This window comes from Carettochelys insculpta, chromosome 6 (assembly GCF_033958435.1).
Source record: "Carettochelys insculpta isolate YL-2023 chromosome 6, ASM3395843v1, whole genome shotgun sequence".
In the NCBI taxonomy this organism is placed as follows: domain Eukaryota; kingdom Metazoa; phylum Chordata; order Testudines; family Carettochelyidae; genus Carettochelys; species Carettochelys insculpta.
The window spans coordinates 42,490,110-42,510,469 of NC_134142.1; the positions used below are offsets into that span (position 1 = coordinate 42,490,110).

The following is a 20,360-nucleotide window of genomic DNA, read 5'->3' on the forward strand; positions in this document are numbered from 1 at the left end:
GTTGGTCAGGGTTTGGGGTTTTTTGTTTGTTGGTTTTTAAAGAAACAAGCAAACCTTGTCTATAGTAATTGGCTATTTTCATTACCCATATCCATGTCTGATCTTTTTTGAATCCCACTAAACTGTTGGACTCAGTGATGTCTTGTGGCAGTGAGTTCCGCAGGCTATCAGTGCTTTTTGTAAAAAACTACTTATTTTTGTCATTATTAAATTTTCTGTCTTTCAATTTCACTGAAAGCTCTTGTATTCTTGTGGTATGGGAGGATGAAGAGATGTGCCCAATCTACCTTCTCTATGTCATTCAGTACGTTGTTACTTTTTTTCATTTCCCTGCTATCTCTTTAACCTTTCTTGATATAGAAGTCTTTCCAGGCCTTTCATTGATCTCATCAGACATCTCTGAACCTCCTCCATTTCAATTATATCTGTTTTTAGAGGCTGACCAGCACTGAATTCAATGAGCCAGGATACTCACTGATGTAAAATAGCATAAATACATTGAAATCAATTCTCCACCTGAAAGTGTAGCTCAGTATTCTAAGTAGGGCTGGATCTCAAATTCATATGGTAACATAATATGTGCACTATTATTTTCAGTGCCTTTTTTGTTCTTTTTAAAAAAAAAAAAAAAAAAGAAAGAGAAAGAAGCCAGCACTTAGCTGGCTCCCTGCCCCAGCCAATCCCATGTCTGGGGCCGCTAAGGTGCCAGTATACAGTACTGGCACAAAAAAAAAACAACCCAAAACACTGGTTATTTGCCATCCCACTTATTATACCTCCTATGATTGTTTGACTTTAACCATTGCTACATACTGAGAAGAGACTTTCAGGATGTTTAAGTCTTTTTTCTGAGTTAAAACAATTTAGATTTCCCCCCCAAGGCTTTTCCCCCTCAGCTTATCCAGAACACCTTGCCCAGTTCTGGGAGAATATTTCACCCAGTTATCTGGGATTCAAAACCTTAGTTCAAATCCTGTCATCTCTTAGGCATGTACCCTATGCCATGCTGGGCCGGACCCAGCACAGGGGGTTAGAAACAGTGTGATACTACAATTCCAAAATTGTCAGGCACTACACCATTTATATACATTGACCCTAGTTTCTAACTTCCATATTTCTTGATCTACTTGGTTTGGGCATCACACAGATGGACCAATCACTTTGCAGATCATGTAAATCAATCACTTTATGTCCTTCACCTTATTTAGTTTAATCAGTTCATGGTGTTCCCACTTATCTTACACCCTTGTGTACAGTTTAACCTTCCACTCACATCAAGCTTTGTCTAATTTTACTGTTCCCCTGCAAGATATGTGCCTATCATCCATCAATGTATATGAAAAATTGAATTATTCCTTGTAAGGTATATCAACAATAAATTTCATCTGCCATTGTGCTACCCATTTACCCAGCTTTGTGAGGACCTTCTGGAGTTCAGAGTCTTCTCTGGTTCTTAATAACCTCAATAAGTAACTTTGTGTCATCTGCAAGTTTTACCATCTCATTTCTCTCCTCATTAAATGAGCATGAACTCTTCAGGCACTCCACTGTTAACCTTCCTTTGCCATTCCTCGGCAACGAGTGACTGCCATCATCATCATCCTACCCTTTGTTTCTTGCGTCTTAAACACTTTATAATCTGTACTAGTACGTAATTTCCTACCCCAGGACTGGTGAGTTGCCCCACTTGTGAAGAAATTTGTCAAATGCTTTTTGAAAATCAAAAATAAATTATAGCAATTAGTTGTCCTATCTGTGCTAATTTGTTGACATGGCCCCATAGTTCTACTTGGCCAGCGAAACATGACATTCCTTTGTGGAAGCACTATTAATTTTTGTTTGCCATACCTCAATCATCTAGATATTTTATCATTCTGTTTTTAATTTCAGGTCACGTACCTGGTAAAATACACTACCACCCTGCCCTCAGAAGGTCAGAGAAAACAGGACAGAGCTCCTCTCATGTGCCAAAGTTAGATTATGCACGAGTAGGTACTTGATACTGTGTCTGAGCTTGTAGCTACCACATCCTGGCCAGAGCACACTCCACATGAGTCATTTAGGGACTATACTCACCCTCCTGCAACACAAAGTCTGATGGTAGCTTTCAAAAATAGAAAGCAAAAATGTAAATATGAAGAAGGAGTAGAGTTCTGATTGTTAGGGATGGCTAAGGGAACAGTATGAGTGTGACTTCCCCCACAATGGCTGGGATTCAGGAGCATTTGGAAGTATACACATATCTCTCATAGAACTGGAAGGGACCTCCAGAGGTCATTAAGCCCAGCTCCTGCCCTCTTAGCAGGACCAAGCACCCTCCCTGACAGATTTTTGTTTTAAAATCTAGTTGCCCCAGACCCCTAAATAGTCTACTAAAAGGACTGAACTCCCAACCCTGGGTTTACATGGCCAATGCTCATATCTTCTGCATTATTCTCATACAGAGGCTTGGTTTGTTAAACATGGCTTTTAAGTGAGGGTCCATCTAGGAACACTCATGTCTGAGCTAATCACAACCCAGCCTGGGGTAACTCCAGTTTGCAGCCAATTTGCAAAATCATAATCCCTGATAGGCAAACTTGTATATAAGGGACTGACAAACCTGGAAGACTGAAGGCCTCCATTCATCCCCAGCATAGGGAGGCCACTAAAAGAGGCAGGGTGGGCTCCCTGATTTGCTGACCCATCAATGTGCCACTTTTTGTGCTAGAGAAGCTTGAGGGGAGCTCAGCCTCCTTGGCCCAGTTCAGTCATCTTAGTGCTGAGACTAGATAGTGCCACCTGTGATGAGGGTTTTCAAGGTATTAACACCAGACCTCAAGGATCTAAACCAGGGATTCCCAGCCTACAGGTCAGGACCCAAAAATGGGTCGCCATCAGATTTTCTAAGGGTCCCTGGCTGGGCAGCTCTGAGCCACATGTGGCTCTTTAAGGAACCATTTGCGGCTCCCCCCGCTGCTACCACTCACTCCTCCAATTCCCAGTCTCTGACCTGCCACACTGAGATGGAACTCAATTTAATTGGCCAGATACCAGCTATTAAACCAATTAAACCAAGTCCCATTTCAGCACGGCAGGGCAGGGAACTGCCCATGCTGCAGGTGGGGGAAGGGAGCAGTAGGGCTGGGGAGAGCCACGCAGAGGAGGTGGCAACAGCCCGGCGAAGAAGCAGCAGTGAGCAGCAGTGGTGCTCGTTTGAGGTAGGTGGGGGGCATTTTGGGGCTGTGAGGGGTTTGAGCCTGGGGGCAGGGGGTGGTTTGTGGCTATGAGGTGTTAAAGCCTCAGGGTGATAGGGGGCAGTTTGGGGCTGCGAGAGGTTTCAGCTGGGGGGGGGGAGTCAAGATTTATTTAAAAAAAAAAATTCCTGGGGAGACCCTCTCTCCCTCTCCCCCAGTTTTGAACTGCCGTGGGTCACAAAGTCTTATTAAATTGTCAAAATGGGTCCCATCTTGAAAAGGTTGGGAACTGCTGACCTCGAGTGAGACCTTCCCAATCCATTTCACAAATAATGAATAGCGAGGACTGACCAGGACAGATCTGCATCATTGAACCTGGAGTAAAAAACTGCACGTCCCATTAGGGACAGAACTGGCATTTAAGACATCTTCGTTGGTTACTTTGTTTGCCTATACTTTTATTTCCTGCTCTGAGACACAATTTATACATCCCATCATAGCCAGGGTTAACACTGTTCTGGGTCTCCCAACAAGCTCCATGTGCCAAGCAAAGCCTAACACATTCTGACCATCCACAGATTCCACAAACACTCCTAGAAAACACAAAATCCCCTTTCCGACCGTGCATGTTTATTATTTTGAAGCTGATTCAAAGAGATGGCAGCAAAATGCACAGAGTGAGGCAAAATTTTGGGAAGGCCACATGACATCACTCTCAACAGCAGAAACAACTGCAAAACATTTCCACCTGTCCTGCAAGTTCATACAGAGAACAGCAGCTATTGGCTTGACTCTGGTTACCTAGGAATCTAAAAGAGGAGAGACTTGATCCAATTCTCCTCTAAGCTGGCACAGGAAGCTCTGTTACTATTTCTGTGCCCATGTAACAAGCTTAGAGGTTCTAAACGTTTCGTTCTTTTCACCTTTCCTAATCATAGGTCATTCCCTCTAATCCCGTTAGCATCTTTGTTGCCCTTCCCTGGATTCTCTCCAGTTTGTCTATGTCTGTCCAGTAGCAAGGTGCCCAGAACTGCATTCAGAACTTCAAGTGCAATTGTTCCAAGGCTCTGAGGAGAGAGATTATCCCTTCCCTGGCTATTCAGTACAGCATTGGCTTGAAGGCTGTTGTCACTTGGTAACCCCCACCCCCCCGCCCACTCTCTCTCAATCTCTCTCTCTCTCTTTCTGAACATACTGGCTTTGGCCACCTTACTTCCATTAACACTGGGGATTCTCCCTGTTGCTATTTTCAGCCTCATTTTTCTAATTTCTGTCCTTTTGGCCAAACCCCTCTAACAAGGGTTGGTCCTTCTCTCTCTCAATTCCTTGCTTGCTACTTGTTTCCAGGACTTTCCAGCTTGGGGACTGTCGACAAATATAATAATGTGTGCCTTTCACATACTTTTCCAGGACATTTTGGACATTGCAGCATGACTATTAGCATTCCTGGCATGATAAAAACTGTCTCTCACTCCTCCCTTTACAGTCTGCCAGCCAGTCTGCGATCCTTTTCACAGGATTTGCATCCAAACCAATTTGATCTAATTTCCCTAATAAAATCTTGCATGGCTCTGTGTCAAATGCCTGAGTAAAGTCAAACAGTCTATCTGCAGACTTGCCTTTGCCCACTAATTATCTAATTGTATCAAGAACAGCTACTGTCTGTTGAACTTGTTTCATAAACTCATTGTTGTTTATTACTCCTGATGCTGTTGGCCTCTACATAGCCAAACCTGCCCTCAGACATGAATACACAAATCCCATTGACTTTGGATGGAGTTACACAGATTTAGATGAGGGCAGAACTGGGCTTTGGAAGCTTGCAGATTTCATCCATTAAAATTGGTTGCATTATCTTTCTCAGCAGTGATGTTTGATTCATGGGAGTTACGAGTTCTTCCAGTACTCTACTAGCTTTTCTCCTGCCTTTCATCCTTCCCCTCTTCCCTGAAATGGCTAGATTGCTAATGGTTCAGCATACTCTGAAGAGCAATGTTAGGTGTGGAAAAGCTGCTCATTGGACCATGAGAGAGGAGGAAATTATTCTCTCTGTAATGCTAAGGTACTGAATACTGCCTTTTAATATGCTCATCCCCATTCTCCCCACAGCCAGCTGTGGAGTACCAGACTTCTTCATGTAAAAGGTCAACATCATTTAATCTCCAGTAACACACTCCTATTTGGTCCAATGGAGGACCAGCGGAACCGAGACACATCCCTGCCACCCTGCACAAACCCTATCCCCAGGAGAGACAGCTGGCACAACAGGCATCAGAATTACTGTTCTGGATACTCTGGCAGTGCAAAGAGTCAGCAGGGAGCAGTTAGTGGAGTATCTGTCCACCAGAGGGATTTTCTGTTGTATACTTTTTGCAGGAATCCAGCTACCTTCTGCTATCTGAGCAGCACAAAGTGGTGGGAACAGGAAAAAAGAATTTGCAGCTCCCAACCTACTGCCAGCAACACCAAAGAGCAGGGCTTGGAGGTTTGAGGAAATAGTTTTGCTTAACTTCTCCAGTGGCTGAGTCTTCGCCCCATGGACAAGTGAACTGAGAGGAGCCAGTGGTACCTCTTCACCCAAGCCTACTTCTTCACTCCTACTTCCTCTTAGAGAACAGGACATGCTCATTGGACATTCTGACATCAAGGCCAGGCCCAACAGCAGTTTTGTTGCCTCAGTCACGTATAAGCTAACCCAAAGCGGCTGAGATTTCCAAGACCAAGATTGAAATCATGGTTAAAAGGGACAAACACTGAACCATCTCCCAAAACAAACTGGGGACATTTCTGGAGTGGGGAGAAGTGGTGGAAGGAACATTTTCTCAGGTGCGTCTCAAGAGGTGATGACAGGATTGCTACCTACTTGCAGAGTTTTCTTTGTTCTGGATACTCTGGCAGTGATAGAGTCAAAAGAAAGTATTTTCATTTGTTCCCATGATGGGATCTGTATTCTAAACCATGTGAAATCTATATTATTTTAATCCCTAAACTCTGCCATAAAGCTTTAATCCCTGCAAGCAATATACCAGTAAAGCACCTAACTCACATGTGCCTATCACTGTGCTAGTGGAATTTACCACTTTAGTAAAGTGGTCATAGTAGTTACATGGTTTCCTGGCAAGATTCTATGAGGTCTCCACTATAATTCTGTTCACCTCATATCAGATACCAACTTGTGACCCATCTGAGAAGCATGCGTAGCACCATAGATGTTTTAAGCTCCAGTAGCAAAAGTGGCAGAACTTTTAAATCCGATAAGCACCACCAACTAAACAGCAATTGCATTGAAGTCAGAAGCAAAGTCTGTCCAGGCATTTGAAGACATACAAGTAGGAAATAAATATTTTTTTCAAACTTTGATGAAAAGTAAAGGAATTCTCAGGCAAAAATTTAGCTGATGTACACTGATAAAGTTCAGCTCATTTTAACTGCTTCTCAAAGCTATGTTAACAGAGACTAACAGATTTATGACCAAAAACCCCCATAACATTAGTGAAGTTTGCAAATGATTCTACTCTGGGAAGAACTGCAAATTCTCCTGAGGACAGAGAAATAAGCCAAACAAACCAAGAGAGATTTAACAAAAGCAAGAAAAAACAAAATGAGATTCAGCTTGGAAGAGTGTTGTAACTATACTTGGGGAAAAATAGTACAAAACCCGGAAGCAAGAATATAATTAAGGCAAAACAAATTGAATTTATGGAAAATATAATCTGTCAACTAACAATTTAATGAGATATTGTTGTGAGATTACAAGTTGGGTTAATAAGGAAAGCAGTGATGTGATAGACGTCTAAGGCATCTGACTTGGTACAGCATGACATTTTGATCAAAAGACCAGAATGATATAAAATTAACATGGCACACATGAAATAGATTCAAAGACAGTTAACAGGCTTTCAAAACATGATTGTAAATGGGAAATCATATTAAGAAGATATGTTTCCACTGGGACCACACAGGAGTTACTTCTTGGCACTATGCTATTTAACATTTTTAATCAGTGATCTGAAGGAGAATCTAAAAATCACTTCTGATAACGTTTGGAGACACAAAAATTGGAGCAGCAAATTACAAAGAGGACTGGTCACTGACACAGAGTGATCTCGATTGCTTTGTAAACTGAGCACAAGCAACCAATATGCATTTTAAAACACAGCTAAATGGAAATGCATATATTTAGGACAAAGTACGTAGTACTTACAGAATGGGGACTCTTGTCATGGGACGCTGAGAAAGTTGCTCTCAGTGCAACACTGTGGCCAGAAGGGCTAATGCAACCCCTGGATCACATAAGCAGAATAATGAGTAAGAGCAGGGAGCCTATTTTACCTCTGTGGTTGGCACTACTGTACACACCCAAACTGAACACACTATTCCAGCAGCAGTCACAATTCAAGATGTTGATAAATTGGAGAGGGTTCAGAGAAGAGCCATGAAAAGGATAGTTATAGACAATCTTTTGCTTAACAAAGAGAATAATAAGGGATGACTGAATCATAGCCTATAAGCACCTACATGGGAAACAGGTATTTAAGAATGGGCTCTTTAATCTAGCAGAGAAAAGTATTATACACTCTAGTGGTTGGCAGCTGAAGTTAGACAAATTCAGATTAGAAATAGAGGTACATTTTTAACCATGGGAGTTATTAACCACTAGAACAAACTTACCAAGGGCCATGGTGGATTCTTCATTACTGGCAACTTTTAAATCAAGATGGGATGTTTTTCTAAAAGATCTGCTCGGGAATTATTTTGGGGAAGGTCTGTGACCTGTGTAACACAGGAGATCAGAGTAGATGATCGAAGTGGTCCCTCCTGGCCTTGAAACCTATCAGTCTATGAAGAACACCTGAGAGAGGCTGAGGGAAGAGAGTTGAATACAGTCAGAAAGGAGCTTGCAGTGAGATACAGCAATGGCCAGGGTACTTTGAGACTGCATGTGTGAAGGACTGAAGCTGTGGACAAATGTTGAGAGGAAAGCTGCCATCTGAGTAGACCTACTTGACAGCTTCTCATCATCTTGGACATCTCAAAATTGCCACATGCTCTCCATTCCTTCAGGTCTGTCAGTGAATGACATCATGTCATCCAAAAGGGCAGATGCTCTTGAATCCTTCCCCGTTCCTCTGACCCCTCTTTATGAGCTATGCATGCTGCACTGGCAGCTGGAAAGGACTCATTACCTGGGCACCACTTCCTGACAAACATGGTGGCTGTTTTCAGTGCAAGGTCTGAATTCCAAGAATCTGTTTGGATAGTTTACGCTTAAATAACAGAGATCCTGCTATAGCTGGCTTAGGCTGGAAGGGCAGGTATGTGTTAATCCACTCTACAACTACAGTATTTCCTGTTGAAAATCATGCCCTCAGCAGCACAAACTGAGTTCTGTAGGATAGCAGGGAAGAGAGTCTGGGCAGTAAGCAAGCAGGGTTTAGGGCAAAGCTGGAGATAGTCTTGGAAGTTGGATCTTCCTTGACTTCCTTCCTTTACAACTTGGAAGTTGTAAAGTTCTTTTGTTTCTAGAACAATGGGCTTGGGGATTTTAAAGTATACCACTTTGCTTATGTTGCTTTAAAGGTCAAGAGAGGCTCAACTTTAATTTAATTGATGCATATCTTTGGTGGGACTACAGATGCTTTTTTAAGGGCTCTTCCAGTTCCCCAGAAACGCCTGCCTATAGATTGTCTGGTTTCTATTTCTCCTGAGTTTGTTATGCACCTTATCTACAAAAGTGTAAATCCTGGTGGTTTCACATTGCAAGACTTTGTGTTTACTAAAAGCTGAAGACTGATGAATTTGCCCTGATTTGGTGTAAAAGTTACTTATGTATTAAATGACTTCCACCCAATGCCACAAATTAGTCCTGAAACTCAGTCCCCAGATTCACAAACCTGGACTTATTTCCAGATTGTAACAAAGCCCAGATTTTTTGAGTTTCATTGTGAAAGGTGAAGGCAGCCGACCTCATGCCAATCTGGAATATTTTTCTGTTGCTTCTCTTTGCTATTCATCTGGATCCGGTTTCTTCTGTACAAATGTATCGCAAACACCTTGCCCCCTTCTCTCTGAATTGTTGTGCAGTTGTGTACTTTTTTATGTTGTTTTTTTAGGGGGGAGGGTTGTCTTATGTTTTCTTGTAGGAGAGAAAAGCCAGAGGTTGAAAGAGCTGTAAACAAGTGAGTTTACTCCCCACCCTGAGAAGTCTATCTTGAGACAGGTCTCCAAGGGACAGTCTCTCTGGTGGTCACAGGAGAACTGGGTTATATTAGGTCTATTGATATGGGATGTTGGCTGAGACCCAGTTCTTGCAAATGGATCGAAGAGATCAATTCTTGGCATGGGGCCCAACGGGAGGCTTAAATTCATGCTTCCTTGCAAATTGGGGGATGGGCAAATAGATGCTCCAATTCAGAGTATTTCACAAATTATATTCACTTGTCTAATGCCCAGGAAACATTTTATTCCTCTGATCTATTGAGTAACTAGATCCCAGGTCTGATCATGACAAAAGTTACCCCATACACCGGATGAAGAGCCTTTTCTGTTTCCTTGTTAGCTGTTATCTCTCTCAGTCTCCCTTCTTGTTCTTTGTTTCCCCTTTAAGGGGGCTCACTTGCTTGTAAACTGTAGGAAGAATTATACAGATGAATTAAGACAATTAATCTGGAGCTGAGACTCATATTATCAGTTCACTCTCTTATTAACAAGCCAGCTTCTGTTGGTACTTTTGCCCTCTGGTACACTGTGAACACTTCCTCCAAAGTGAATTACTCTAGTATGTGGGCTAATCTTTTAACCGAGAACTACTAATAACAGCCTGATAAAACAAAGACCAAGACTGACTTGCCAATCATCATTTACCCCAAAAGACCCCACTTTTCCTAAAATTGTGGTTTTTGTGTCTCTAGCCTGCCTACTTCTCACTACACTGCACCTTCCACAATTATTCATGTATCCGCAAATCTAATCACACCAGCTCCACAACACTGCTCATATAAATACTCAAGGCCTCAACTCAGCCCATGCTGAAATTCTAAGCCAGACCTTCATCACCTCTTGCTCTGCCTCTTGGAGCCTCCCTCCCTGCAGCCTACTTATCTGTGGTATTTACAAGATATTTTTCACCTTGGTATTGAAAATGTCCGTCCCAATGTCCTTCAGACAATATGGTGGTAACTGCTACATAAGAATGTAACCAAAATAAATAAATAATCAAACCTTTCACGTCCAGCATCTGCAGATTTCTCTCTCCGTTCTTTCAGATGTGGATAGCAAAGCAAACATGCTACCCTCCAGCACCTCCCAAGAGACCCCATTCATTTTAGCACTCTATCCTGCTTCCTCCATTCCTCTAGCATGTCTCACCTCAATATGACCTTTACACTGTCAGTGAGAACGCCTCCTCCTCTGCAACTTCTTTCAGGGCTGGATCAGCCTTCTTGTTTCTCCTTGCCCATTCTCTATTACAGTTTAGAGTTGCCTAGAAAGCATCTTCCCTTAACCTTGCCTATGTTTCATGTTGAACAATAGCAGAAGAAGGTGGGGGGGGGGGCGTGATTTAACTCCATGAAGTGTATGGGTAAAGAGCTGTGAGAAAGAAAAAAAAATACACAACACAAAATGAAGTGGCACTGAACTGAAGGAGAAATGAGGGACACAAAATCAGAAACAAAGGTGAAAAGTAAAGAATTTCCTTCTGACTATTTATTTGTTGAAATTTATGTATTTATTAAGCTAGAGGCAGGATGGAAACCCCATCATTCCAGTTCTTCAACTACACTGTGCTTGTGGAGTCTCTAAACTTTGGTTTGTTGCTCAATTTCTTTTCTTAAGTTGTCTCAGTTTCTCTCTGTAATGCCAACAGACCGGAGTCACCGGCACCAGAGATAGAACCTACAAGCAGAGAGTCTAAAGCCCTGCACTCTACCACATGAGCTAAAGGCCAGCTCGCTCTCACCTAAGGCTGTAGAGCACAGACTTCACTCACCCCAGATGAGGTCTCAGTACCTCTGGGTACTACACCTCCAATCTCCCCACCTCCCTTGCCCCACCAACTGAGGAATCAGCCTGGTCAGGGGCAAGCAGCTGGGCCTACACCCCACCCAGAGCTCTTGGAGAAATCTATAATTAAGCAGCTCATCATTATAAAGATTAGTCACAACCAGCCCGATCTGGACAACTGATTGAAATCTCATTCTACACAAATTATGGCATGGAAAATGATGGGCAATTAGTGCTTTTCAATCAGGCCTTTTTCTCTCTGACTGCCCTGCAAGCACTCATAAAACTGAAAGGACACAAAAGCAAGAGGAGGGTGTGAACATGGGCATAGGGGCTGGCATGGCCCAGCTTCCACAAATCACCTGGGCTATTGCCAGAATGGTGTAGAGAATTGGGAACAAAATGTGGCGGGGGGGGGGGGTGTGCTGCACATGTGTTACGGGGCTAGCGGGGCTAGCGGGGCTAACAGCCACTATGGGCCCCAGGGCAAGGTGTGGGGGGCCCTGCTTTGTGCCCCCAAAAGGGCACAGCCTCAGGTAAAAGAGCATGGCTGTGGAACCCTGTGGCTGGCATCCAGGAGGCACTGAGGGCAGTCAGTACCAGAGGCCACTGCTAACATACAGCACTGTTTTCAGCCACAAATGTAAGATAGCCCCAAAAAGTTTCCAGTGTAATTTTATTCATCTTTAAAGACCGCATGTTTGGTAGGTATTTAGCAAGTTCTTTAATACACGTCATAGCTATAAGTAGTAGCCATTTACACTGCATCCAGATGCCACTGGAAAATTTACACTGCATCCAGATGCCACTGGAAAGTTACACTGCATCCAGATGCCAGTCTGAGCTTCAAAATATCAAATTTCCTTTTAAATCCACCTTATTCATCCACCTTCCAGACCATCTGTCTACCCCGTTCCTCCTTCATACTGACAAACAAGCATCCATCAAATATGAGCCAGACCAAATTCAGCCAGGCCATGCGATGCACTCCCGGCTGACTCAGAGAGATAAGAAGGAGCCATAGGTCAGCATAAACTGTTGCTCTATTAGATAATTCCATAATCTGGAATTTTATGGAGCGTTTACTTGTTCTCTGCTTAGTACACTCAAATACTTGAAGAGCTTCCAACTCCTCCTCTGAGGAGTGACATCTGAGAGATGTCACTAGAACTGCAGCATGGGACAGGCACCTTCTTACAGAGTATGAAAATGATTAAACTGGGAGGGAAACCATCCAGTCCCGAAGCAGGAAATGTACCAAACCAGGAGAGGGCAATGCCAGCCTTTCTGCTACTGCTTTGATCTGGCAGCAGCAGAAGGGCCAACATTGACTAAACCACGACTGGGGGAAGATGCTCTGCTGCTGGCCCCCGCCACTAGCCTTGGGGCTGTGCTCCTGGATGCCAGCCCTGGGCTTCTGCAGCCATACTGCCTCTTTCCCCAAGTGTCCTCCCCAGCCCTCTCCGTGCTCCTCCTCCACCGTCCCTGAGAATGACCACCACAAGATGAGCTACATACAGTGCTCTGGGAACTGGGAGAAGCTGCTGAGCATGGGGCTCCTGGCTTTTCCTCGAGAGTGCTCCGGGGTGCCCCTGGAGATACCAGACCATAGATGTTGTCAGACAAGGGAAGGCCAGATTATCGCGATCCAAACAGTAATTATGCGTATAGAGAACCTTCCTTCTCAAAGGGTTCTGAGGGCTTTACAAATTATACTCGTGCTGTATCTAATCTATGGCAAATGTTTTACATATCTGTATCCACATCTATACAGAACACAGAGCCCAGGACAGGACTAGACCTACAAGTCATGTTCTGTGTTCCCAGTAAGCTGGGCACTTGTGCACCTGCTCAGGAGAAATTCAGATGCCACACGTCTAATTAGCATGGCACCCACAGCTAGGTTTTGTGTTGCTATTGGTGGGGCACATACGCACGTTGCAGTATACATAAAATGTATTCCATACAGGAAGAGAAAAATCCACGTATGAATGGAAAAGATTAAAAGGAACATTGTTCATGACTGAGGCTCATCAGTGGACCCACAACTGGAACAGGAAGGAGTTCTGCAATCAGGTCTCATGGGAGTTGAGACATCTCTCGGAAGGGAAAATACACAGGAAATGCCCACCTTATACCTTTTTTAAGCCAGTGCCAGGTGAAATTCACTTCTCTACACACACACACACACACACACACACACACACACACACACATAAAAACATGGAATTTCTCCCTGTATGTCCCAAAACACATGACATCACTGGATGGGAAATAAAAATAAATCAAATACAAAAACATCAAAGCAATCCTTTCAGCTGAAAACCTGAAATTCTCTTCCCCCACTCCCAGAGTTTGCCATTCTGCCTTGTATTAGTCTTCCGGGGCACAAGGGAAATGCAACAAACTCACAACTACCTCAATGTCAGTTTCATTTCCTCTTCTCCTTTTTCAGTATTCCTACTAACAGATAAACCAAAGCCAACAAAGAGATGTAGCACAGATGGACAGGCAGCCAGCAACCCAGGGAAGGGAGATTTGCATCTGCTTATATGGCAGGTACAGACTTCTACCGTATACTTGCCTGGTGTAGGAACTGTGGGTCATGTCATCTTTAGTGAGTGTACGTGGGAAAAGGTGGCTCTCAGCTGGGACTTCAAGCCAGAAGGCACACAGAAAGACAGTTGATCTTCGGGCAGATTTTCCTAACATCTGACAGCTGTGTAAAGCAAATAAAAACTGACCTGTTTTCTGATCAGCCAGATTAATGAAAGAGAATGAAACAGCCAGAAAATAATCTGTAACAAATCAGGTTCCATAGGCATGCATATTTAAATATAATGTGCTGAAATGGAATACATATTAAATCATAATTGGGAATTTGTAATGAATCTAGCACCATGGTATACAGGGGACATTATACAGATGTGCTGAGGGAGAGCTGTATGTGACACTACATGTGTGCATATGTGGAAAAGGCATGTAATGTAGATGTACGCTACAAACACCCCTCTTCCTCTGTGTGCGCCACCATCGTGATAGGCCCCTGGCATTGATCAATTATCATTTAATATTTATATAGCCCCATAATCGCACAGAGTTTTACAAACACACAACACACACTAAGTAAAGGAGAAGATCACTGCCAGCCGGCACCACCACCTCTGTGAGCAGCGCCCTGAGCCAGAGCCTTGTGTATAGTAGGACATGAAATGGAGAATGATTTCCCATATTTGTGCACCACACTGGGCCCAGTATTTAAGAGATGTGCATTCTCCCTCCTAAGGTACAGGAAAGAGGGTGCAGCTCTTAGTGGCTGCCGGTAGCAGAGGAGCTGCCCTCTGCAGGGAAGGAGGAAGGGGAGCCATATGGGCGCATGTTTCAGAGACAGCCCACCCCATCCTGACGGTGTGTCCTCCCTGCTGCCTGCGTTCCGTTTGCCCTTGGAATGCTATCACTTATTATCACGCTGACTTCTCCAGATGGGGCATTTTGGCTATTGATCTGATAAATAAACAGCCTGCTCGCTCGATCAAAATGTTATTTTGCATTTCAATTACTGTTCACTAATGCAACCTTCATCCCGCCAAGAGCGCTGCTGGCAATGACACTCGACCTGGCACAGGCGCTGCAAGCAAACTCGGCAGCACTTGCTGCAAGCACCTAACGGGATTACTACCCTCCATTAGGTGCATCGAAAGAAAGAGAGAGGGACAGACATCCTTGCGTTGCAGGGGAACAGTTGCACAGAAGGGGATGCATGAGGGGGCTGGAGATGGGGCAGGAATAAGCAGAAGAATAAACCCATTTACCTCAGGAATCTGCCAGGCAAATGCCAGCTGAAGGTCCCCGCGGGTGTAAATCTGCTGTAGCCAACAAATGGCTTGTTCTGCTGGTCCCTTTTCCAGAGGGGACTGAGCTCAGTAGTCTGGAGACATGCAAGACTTCAGAGAAGTAGGAATTGGAAATCAATCTGTGATTACGGACCAGCAGTGTGAACTGAAAACCAATCCGTGGCAGATGGGGTGGGTTCCAAGATGTTATTTTTCCCCTGGTTATTTTGGGGCTTAGCAACACAGATGATGCAAACAAGGCCTTACTCTTGAGTTTGGGGAAGGAGAATCCTTTCAACTCCTGACTGCAGCCTCAAAGGGATGAGGAAAAAAATGGCTAGTTCCGGAGGCGGGGTAGTAATTCCATGACACACAAAAATGCTGGTTAGAGACTGATCTATATTTTTTGACCAAAGTCGTGACATAGGACTGGATTCCCTAAGTTTCATACCCCTATCAAATGGTGAGGGGTCAGTATCCACTCTTGATAACACCGTCTTTTACGTCACCCCTTCTTTAAAAAGGAGTCAAATGCAAATGAAACACAAAACCCTGCTAAAAATACCAACCCAAAAGAATACGGACCATTCATAAGAACACACAAAGGGAGGAGCACACTTGGATATGGGCCCTGAACTCCCACAGAGAAGGGATGCCTCTTACTGGGCTTTTATCAGCAACAGCTTTCTCTGGAACACAGTGACTGTGTGCTCATGTGGCCATCTCTTGTTTTTGAAAACCTAGCTCTTCTGTGGCACTCTAGAGCTGCTGAGGTGGCTGGGCCCAGAAAGCTTCTGTCCAGCACCATGTTTTCCCGCTGACGTTGAAAAAGCCTTCCTTCTGGGATCAACTCGATAATATATTGCCTAATGCCACGTGGATGTTTTCTCAAATAGAGGTACAGAAGATCACCTCTGTTACAGCACAGAAACAGCTCTCGCAGGGAGTTAAGTAATAAATATTCTTACTGCAACAGCAGCATTCCTCTGCCACAAGAGGATCCCCAGCATTCCTCAACTGGCTGACAGATTGCTACTTTTCATACCAGCAGAGGAGCATGAAACATGCTCTGTGGACTGCCCACTAGGCATTTCTTCTCTCACACACATGCATTTGCATTATAAAACATTTAACTTCATCTCTTCAGTCAGGAGCTGCATCTTGTGACAAAGAGTCGAAAAAAATCACACAACAACAAGGCTGATCGTCACCTTGCTCCTTGCGTAGTCATTTGCACCCATTTTAAATGGGTGCACATAACTGCCATTTTGGTTTAGTAGCATTTTTTACTCACTTTGCACAAATGGCAGCACAAGGTACAAAGCAGTGGAGAATCAGTCCCCTGACAGTCTGCTTCTGACTCTGTCCAGAACATTTCAACTTGCTATTTTTGTGGAGATTATGAATTTCTCAGGGCCATTTTGCAAAATCTTTATCTGGACTTGCTCTCTGCTCACGATGAGCTTCTACATGTCTGATAAAGTGGGAAAGTGATGGCCACCTACAGGTTAAAATAAGTCCATATAAAACACCTACAATGCATAAATGAAGCCCTTAGTATAACACACTGGAATGAGATCATTGTGACGTGTAAAGACAAAGAATCTATAACTTCACGCCCTGTGACCTCATCTACAGTCCCTAACCAACCTCCAGCCATCACTGACATGATCTATAGCCCAACACTGGCTTTCTGAGACTGAGCCTGTATTCAAGCCCTATCTCCTTCCAAGCTGTTCTGAACTCTTAATCCCTCTCTCCCCAGAGCTATATACCCTAGTACAGTCTTACTCCTTTGAATGTTTTCTACTGACTCATCATTCTACCAGAAACAGACTGAGTGAGTGAGTGAGTGATTCTGCACCCTAACTTTTTCTTCCTCCTTTGGGCCCTGTAGTCCGTAGTCCCATGCATGCCCTGGAGGACCACCATGTAACTCAGTTCTCTCTCTCTAGTTCATCACCACAGTGGGGCAGCATGGTACAGGGCATGGAGAACTGGACAGAGAGCCAGTCCCAAGTTCATATGCCAATTGACGCTCTACTCCATAGCAGTGGTTTTCAGCCAGGGGTCCAGGGCCTTCTGGGGGTCCCAAGCAGGTTTTAGGAGATCCACCTAGCACAGACAGCATTACACTTGCTAGACCTAAAGATAAAAAGCTGAAGCCCTGCCACATGGGACTGCGGCCCTGACATTGAGCCTCACCATGTGGATTTGAGGCCAACGTGTGAGCAACTTAGCTTTTTTGGTGTTTCCTTTGTCATGAGGCCTGAGCAACTGCCCTGCTTGTTACCCCTTAATACCAGCCTTGGCTTTCATGTATAGAGAAAAAAATTGTGGTACAGCTGAGCTATGCAGCTTTTGTACCATATTTTGGGAAGGGGATCAAAATAAAAAGGCTGTAAACCCCCAATCTATAGACTTGGGAAAGTCACTTCCATATTTTGTTTCTCAGTTTCCCCAACTGACTGACCATCTTCATAGGAGCATTGTGAGGGTTAATCAGTTAATTATATACAGTGCTTGGATGATAGGTAGCATATAAGACTGACCGAATTAAAAAAAGGTTCCCCCCGCCCGCAATTGCTCACATAATAACCTCTACCACAAGTTGTCAGTAGGGTTTGAACCCATTCCTTTAGCACCAAAGCACAAAACTCTGCCACTTCAACTACAGGGAGTAACCCCACTGTCTGGCAGTAATAGTAAGCAGGTTTTTTCTACTTGGACTAGCCACTAGATGGGAACACACCACATACTTAGTTTTCTGATTTTAGGTTACCAGCAATAAAAGCCTAAAATAATCTTGACACAATAAAAAAAATAAATACATAAAAAAATCTTGAAATGGTTACTCATACCCAAGGCTGTCTACATGGAACAGTAATGTAAATAGGGGTGTGACTCTGAAAGTACACTGAAACATTGAGCATATTTGGGTCCAAGTTGAACCTGCTGGTGCAAATTAAGGCTCCCAAGTGCACCATAACACAGTTCGGGGAGAAATAAATTGTCTTAAAGTGCACTGCAGAACATTACAAAAAGATTACTCATTACAGCATATGCAAAGACAAAGCCCAAAATATCCCCCAATTTTTGGACACCTACCTAACACTCAAAAATTGCTAAAATCAAACCAGGAAAATGAAATTAATAACCCTTAACAAAGAGAAGCTTCACTTTTACAGTACTTTGTAAATGTTACAATGAATATTAGCACCATTCGGACGAATTCTGCTTTCCTTCTGCCTACCTGCAGTACTGAATTCACTTCCCTGTGATTTAAAAACTTTATCACCCAACACTACCTCCATCTCCCTGGTCCCATGTCACATTTCAGTGATTGTCTGACCCCATTGTCCACACAACCCACACGTCTGTTACATTCCAGCTGTGTAAAACCTTTCAGGGGAAAAAAAATGCAGTTTTAAGTGAAACAAATGTTTACAGACTTTTACAGATTATAGACTTCATAGTTCGCAAAGCCAGACAGAGCCATTGTGATCATCTAGTTTGACTTCTTGTCTAACAAAGGCCACAGAACTTCACCAGAGTAAGTCCTCGAGCAGGTCCTCAAAAGAAAATCCAGTCTTGATTTAAAACTTATAAGTAATAGAGATTCCATCATGACCCCTGACAAATTATTCTTGGTTGGTTACTCTTCCTTGAAAACTTACACCTTATTTCCAGTCTGAATTAGTTTAGCTTTATCTTTTAGCTATTGGAGGATGCTATATCCTTCTCTGGTAGATTGAGTAACCCATAATTAAATACCCATGTGGGTATTCTTAGCCTGTAATCAAGTCAACTCTTTTCTCCTTCTTAAGCTAAATAGACTGAGCTCTTTTAGTTTATCACTTGGCCTGTTTTCTAATCCTTTATTTTTGTGGCTCTTCTCTGAACCCTCTCCAATTTATTTACATTTTTCTTGAACTGTGCACCCCAGAAATTGACCCAAAAGCCAACAACACTCACACCAGTGCCAAACACCGAAGGAAAATAGTGTTTCCTCCTTAAGATTCCCTTGTTTATGGCTACAAAGAATTGCATTAGTCCATTTGGCCTCAGCTATATGCTGGACGTCTCTTGTTCAGCCAACTTGTCCATCACAACACCAAAATATTTTTCAAACTTGCTTCCCAGGACAAATTCCCCCATTGTGTAAGTAGGCCCTATACTCTTTACTGCTAGACATATACTTTTTCATTTAGACATATTAAAATGCATATTGTTTGCTTGTGCCCAGATTACCAAACAATCCAGATTACACCGTATAGGTGACTTGTTGCTTTTATTATTTACCACTCCCCAAATTTTGCGGTCATCTGCAAACTGCATCAGAAGTGATTTTAGGTTCTCTTTGAGGTCATTAATAAAAATGTTAAATAGCATGGGACCAAGAACTGGTCCTTGTGGACTGCCTCTAGAAACACACCCACTGGATGATTTCTCATTATATGGTCATATTTTGAAACCTATCCATTAGCCATGTTTAAATTTATTTCATATGTTCCACGTTAATTTTATATCATTTTAGGTTTCTTAAATCCCAATGCCATGCTGTATCAAGTCAAATGTTTATTGCATCAACACTATCGTCTCAGTCAAACCTGTCATCTCATCTAAAAAGAGACCAAGTTAGTTCAAAAGGCTCTATTTTCCATAAACCCATTTTGATTGGCATTAAATGATATTACCCTCCTTTAATTCTTTATTAATCAAGTCTTGTATCAAGTATTCCATTATTTTGCCTGGCATTGATGTCACACTGACAGGCCTAGAATTATCAGTCATTCTGTCTACTCTTTTTAAATATTGGTACATTAGCTTTCTTCCTGTCCTTGATTGTGGGGTTTTGGGCCTTTAGCAAAGTGCTCTTTTGAATGATCATTCACATTTTTCTGATTAAATTCCTCCTCACAGATGATTTGGTTGAAGGTTTTGTGTCAATTTTGCCAAAGAGTGTTAGTCTAGAAAGAAAAAAAAAATCCAAAAAAGTAAAAATGTTTTGTTTTGACATTTTCTAAACAAATTGTTTTGATTTTTTGGGTTGAAAAGGCTCTCTGTTTTGGAATTTCTTTCAATTTTATTTTTAAATAATTGCTCAGAATTGAAATGAAACTTTCATTTGTCGTCAAAACTTTCAGCTTGACCTGAAATTATTATTAAAAAAAAAAAAATCACCAAAAATAGTTTTTGATCAACCTGAAATGATTCCCTCCACCCTTCAATATTTTGGGACTGCTAATGAACTGAATAGTCTGTTATTTCAACAGCTTCAATCCTAGCTCTATCCACCTGTGACACATTCTCTGAATCCTGCCTTGTTCTGTCTTGTCTACAGCAT

At 42.9% G+C, this 20,360-nt stretch overlaps 1 protein-coding gene across 3 annotated transcripts in view; it reads right to left on the reverse strand.

Annotated features, from left to right (window-relative positions):
* Nucleotides 1–20,360, reverse strand: part of ESRRB (estrogen related receptor beta) — a 187,367-nt gene that overhangs the window by 59,365 nt on the left and 107,642 nt on the right. Inside the window, exon 1 of one of the 3 annotated variants that reach the window (XM_074996738.1) lies at nucleotides 9,702–9,731. The exons of the other annotated variants lie outside the window; for them this stretch is intronic. The gene's annotated coding sequence lies outside the window, so the exon portion shown is untranslated. Of the gene's footprint in view, nucleotides 1–9,701; nucleotides 9,732–20,360 lie in introns of those variants that run through there. 3 annotated transcript variants of the gene reach the window in all.